The 5767-nt window shown below is 42.4% G+C and overlaps 1 pseudogene; it reads right to left on the reverse strand.

Annotated features, from left to right (window-relative positions):
- The window catches only part of LOC119283401, a 6590-nt pseudogene extending 5356 nt beyond the window's left edge, over window positions 1-1234 (reverse strand).
- Window positions 1235-5767: the final 4533 nt, after the last annotated feature.

Genomic DNA, 5767 nt, shown 5'->3' on the forward strand with positions numbered 1-5767 from the left:
TTTGTTCGAAGTTGAACTTGTTTAAGTTTCACTAACTTTATAGAAGAGTGTGCTAAGATCTACAACACCAAGTGACCGAGATATACTTTATAATCTGATGAGACTAAGTTGGTGTTTTATATTTAATAGACACTCTCTCCGTCCGGAAATACTTGTCGGAGAAACTGATAAAAATTGATGTAGTTACTATGTAAAGATTTGATCAAATTTAAAGAAGTTTAACTTCGGAGTTATGACAAAGGTAGAACTTCAACTAATATGGAACAGCGACATTATATAGCATCATGATGTATGCCTTAATTTGTGATGTTAGCAAGACACGTAATTTATCGATTGATTCCTACCATGTTTCTTCAGATCGAAGAGCAAATAAATCCTAGAACAAACATAAGATAAAATGACAGGTTGAAGATGTTGGGTTGATCTAAGCAACAAAAGTGCAATTTCCGAATCTTGAAGCTCTGTGAAAAATTGTACCTTCTAGACATAAATTTAGAGTGGCATTGAGATCACTGAACTTCTCATCATATATCATTTGCTTGTCTTTATATATATATTTGTTGGGTAGAATACTTCTTGTTTTTCTTTTTCTCGGGAGAGAGCACTTCATGTCTATAGATAGAAAATATACTCCCCCGTCCAGAAATACTTGTAGTAGAAATGGATACATTAATTTCTCGACGGAGGGAGTATATACCTGCAGATACCCAGAAGCCATGCTGCCTAAGTAGACGAAACCGAAGAGCGGCGACGTGGAGGTCGTGGGGGGAGGTAGCTCCATGCTCGGGCTCCTCGTTCAGGATGCGCCGTAAGGCGGTGCCGATCTCGCCGCGGAAGTGGTAGTCGATGCCGAGTCGCTCGAGCGTTTCCACCAGTGTCACCACATCAGCCACGCTCCTGTCCTCACCGTCCTCGAACAGGCCGCGCACTTGGTCCTTGAGCTGTTCCGCCCTCTCGCGCATGCTCCTCTCCAAGCTCTACACATCACGCAGATCACACACGTAGATTAGAGAGAGAGAGAGAGAGAGAGAGAGAGAGAGAGAGAGAGAGAGAGAGAGAGAGAGAGAGACGGCGACCCATCTGAGAGTGTATGACTGACGAGGCGACATGCGTGCCTGACCTGTGAGAGGGGAGGGTTGTAGGTGACGAAGAAGTCGCCCCACACGCAGGGCTCGAAGGCGCCCATCTCCTGCTTGCCAGGATCAGCAGTAGCAGCAGGCTTGCTCGCAGCCATGTATGCCCGTATCAGCTCGTATATGCCAACCGGCAGGCTAGAGATATTCAGTTGCACTGGTTAATGCTTAATTCATTAACCAGTAGTGCTTGCTCTATTGGCGTGTATATATCTTGTGTGCATGCTCTTCCTAGCAATCGAGTCTCCTATTTATAGAGCAAGCATTGACAAGTTGAGCACATCGACAAGTTGCACACTGGAACACTGCAAGCCTTGTGTCATTTGTGTGAACAGGGGGAGAAGAGAAGTGAAGCAAATATTGGATTCTCATCCATGCCAATTATTACTCCCAAATAGACCAGAGTGAGCATGTGAAAAACACCTTATCACAGATCGATGCGCGTACGCAAGTGCACAGATTTCCAAAGCTGGCCGTGGTAGCTGACATGATGGTATGGGAGATGGAGAGCTGGACTCTAGTTGGTTCGACGGTGTCCCCATTTGGCAAATTGCTCTCCCAGTCTGGCTGACCAAGAAGCTACGTGCGTACGATGGGCGACTCATTGGTCATTGTTCATACCGTGTCGGAGTCGGAGGACACATGAGTTCTGTGAGATACGTCCAGGGAAAAGGGATGCCACAGTTTGATCTGATCACATGTTTTGTTGGCACCCTCTGCCAACAGGATTGTAAGATTAATGCAATCCTTTTCTTTCGCAAAAAAAAAAAACCCACATGTTTTGTTATGTTTACCACATATTTCAGTCTAATCCGCGGCACCATGGGTTGCTAGTCCATTTCTTTCAGGTATTCTGGCTGACAATCAAGGAGGGCATCCTTGCTCTGTTTAGGGAGTTTTTCCAGGGTTTTCAGGATTATCTCGCTAATTCCTAAGGTTCTGGGCGCGGATCCTTACTATGGGGTACGCCAGTAGGGCGGGCCTTATAGCTCCCAGGTTTACCCATTAGAATCAACCGCCTTCATCAAAGGACGGTTCATTCTGGATTGGATCGCCGTTCTCCATGAGATTATCCATGAAGTCAAGATAAAGGGGCTTAAAGCCGTTCTGTTCAAGATTGACTTCATAAAGCTTACGATGTCATTTGATACATCTTCAACATATCTATAAATTTTTATTGTTCTATGTTATTATAGTATTAATTTTGGATGTTTTATATAACTTTTGTGATATTTTATATCATTTTCTAGGACTAACCTATTAATTCAGTGCTAAGCGTCAGTTGTTGTTTTCTGTTTTTCAGGAAATTAGTACCAAATGGAGTCCAAACGCTACGAAACTTTTTGACGTTTTTTCTAAAAAAAAGAGACCCTAGAAGCTTCAGGAGGAGACCAACGAGAAGCAAGGAGACGGCAAGGCAACATGGCACGCCCTGATGCCTTGTGGGCCCCACGTGGCTCTGTTTGACCTAATTTTACATCTAGAAATTCTTTAAAATCGGGAAACCAACAGAGAGACACCCCAAACACTTTTTCCGCCGCCGCAAGTTTCTGTTCTTCCACGATCCCATCTGAAGGCTTTTTCCGATACTCTGTCGAAGGGGGAATCAATCGCGGAGAGCTTCTACATCATCCTTACTGCCTTCTGATGATGCGTGAGTAGTTCACCACAAACTTACGGGTCCATAGCTAATAGTTAGATGACTTCTTCTCTCTCTTTGATCTTCAATACAATGCTCTCCTCGATGTTTTTGAAGTTCTATTCGATGTAATAGTCTTTTGCGGTGTGTTTATTGGAATCGGATGAATTGTGGATTTATGATCAGATTATTCATGAATATTAATTGAGTCATTTCTGACGTTTTATACATCGTCTTTGATTGCCACCTAGTCGTCTTCTTCAACTTGATTGGACATATGTCACAATGCTAGTCACCTCCAACACTTGGGACGTCACATTAAGATCCAACTAGCAAAAAGGCCCGTGCGTTGCAACGGGAAAAAATCATCTCATATCTCTAGCTGGATCAGTTGGACAAACTGTGCATGGTCGGTTGGCAAGTTATGTGATCGAACCCTCCCATCGGCTATTTTATTTTTTACCAGCTCTCCGGACCTGGGCCACAGTGCGTCCTCAGGTGGGCTTTCTCCGTTGGGCCAAACGGGTGGCAAGTAACGAAACCAAATAGCTTACGTGAAATTAATTGAAACGGGATCAAACGAAGCGGGACGAGACCAAGAATATCACCTCTCTTCAATAGTAGGTATAGAGTATAGATATAGATAATAGATGCCAACACATAAAGAAACCTTTTTTTAGATGAAGAATACCACCTTGGTATGCCTAATCAAGAGCGCCTTATGTGGTAAATGGTTATGCGTTGTCAAGTAGGATTCGGTGACGATAGTAAATATGGCGGCGACGACCGCTAGTTCTCCTCTACCTATGCATCGAGCCTGCTCTCAATTCAGTCATGCGCCTCCACTTATCCTTCACTGTGAGAAACACCTTTTGAGTTTTTCTTTCTCTGAATTTCTTCTTTCTTAACTGTGGCGATACAATACATTATCTTAAAATATTCAAAAATTTAAATAACCTTAGTAGATTAAAAGTTCTTCACAACATGAAGATTATATTACTTAATTCTAAAAAAGTTTAAGAGTTTTAGGAAAACACGAATTTGGAAAAATGGTTAAAATGTTCGTGAATTACAATTGTTCATGAATATGTTTTTTCTTCATGAATTTTAAAATGTTCACAAATAAGAAAAAATGTTCATAAATTTAATATTTTCCTAAATTAAAAAAAAATCATAAATAGAGAAAATGAATAGTCCTAGAAGGGCTCCAACGTTTTTTTTCTTTCAAACTGGACCTCACTTATAAGGGTCTGATCGGGTCATGGGTCCTGCATGATAGTATCAAAACTGTTGGGGATATAGCTATCAGCTATGACCCGCCCAGGAGGGGCCGGGTCAGCCCCAATGGCGGGTCACAAAGGAAGCCAATAAACATTCAAGATGATAGTTTATTAAAGATTATAGAAGGCCTAAGGTCTAGAGGCGGCTTAAGGCCCAATATTGTAAACCGCCGTATGTAAGAAAAGACTTGTAAGGAAAGGCATGTAAAAGAAGTCACTGATACGTCTCCAACGTATCTATAATTTTTGATTGCTCCATGCTATATTATCTACTGTTTTAGACATTATTGGGCTTTATTATCCACTTTTATATTATTTTTGGGACTAACCTATTAACCGGAGGCCCAACCCAGAATCGCTGTTTTTTTGCCTGTTTTAGGGTTTCGAAGAAAAGGAATATCAAACGGAGTCCAAACGGAATGAAACCTTCAGGAACGTGATTTTCTCAACGAACGTGATTTTCCCTACGTCAAGACACAAAATAGGAGGCCACGAGGTAGGGGGCGCGCCTACACCCCCCCCCCAAGCGCGCCCTCCACCCTCGTGGGCCCCCTGTTGCTCCACCGACGTACTCCTTCCTCCTATATATACCTACGTACTCCCAAACGATCAGATACGGAGCCAAAAACCTAATTCCACCGCGGCAACTTTCTATATCCGCGAGATCCCATCTTGGGGCCTGTTCCGGAGCTCCGCCGGAGGGGGCATCGATCACGGAGGGCTTCTACATCAACACCATAGCCCCTCCGATGAAGTGTGAGTAGTTTACCTTAGACCTACGGGTCCATAGTTATTAGCTAGATTGCTTCTTCTCTCTTTTTGGATCTCAATACAATGTTCTCCCCCTCTCTTGTGGAGAACTATTCGATGTAATCTTCTTTTTGCGGTGTGTTTGTTGAGACGGATGAATTGTGGGTTTATGATCAAGTCTATCTATGAACAATATTTGAATCTTCTCTGAATTCTTTTATGTATGATTGGTTATCTTTGCAAGTCTCTTCGAATTATCAGTTTGGTTTGGCCTACTAGATTGATCTTTCTTGCAATGAGAGAAGTGCTTAGCTTTGGGTTCAATCTTGCGGTGTCCTTTCCCTGTGACAGTAGGGGCAGCAAGGCACGTATTGTATTGTTGCCATCGAGGATAACAAGATGAGATTTTCATCATATTGCATGAGTCTATCCCTCTACATCATGTCATCTTGCTTAAGGCGTTACTCTGTTTTTAACTTAATACTCTAGATGCATGCTGGATAGCGGTCGATGAGTGGAGTAGTAGTAGTAGATGCAGATAGGAGTCGGTCTACTTGTCTCGAACGTGATGCCTATATACATGATCATACCTAGATATTCTCATAACTATGCTCAATTCTGTCAATTGCTCAACAGTAATTTGTTCACCCACCGTAGAATACTTATGCTCTGGAGAGAAGCCACTAGTGAAATCTATGGCCCTCGGGTCTATCTTCATCATATTAATCTCCTACTACTTAGTTATTTCCTTTGCTTTTTACCTTGCCTTTATTTTACTTTGCATATTTATCATAAAAAATACCAAAAATATTATCTTATCATATCTATCAGATCTCACTCTCGTAAGTGGCCGTGTAGGGATTGACAACCCCTATTCACGTTGGTTGCGAGGATTTATTTGTTTTGTGCAGGTACGAGGGACTCGCGCGTAGCCTCCTACTGGATTGATACCTTGGTTCTCAAAA

Source organism: Triticum dicoccoides, chromosome 4A, assembly GCF_002162155.2.
Source record: "Triticum dicoccoides isolate Atlit2015 ecotype Zavitan chromosome 4A, WEW_v2.0, whole genome shotgun sequence".
NCBI classification, from domain to species: domain Eukaryota; kingdom Viridiplantae; phylum Streptophyta; class Magnoliopsida; order Poales; family Poaceae; genus Triticum; species Triticum dicoccoides.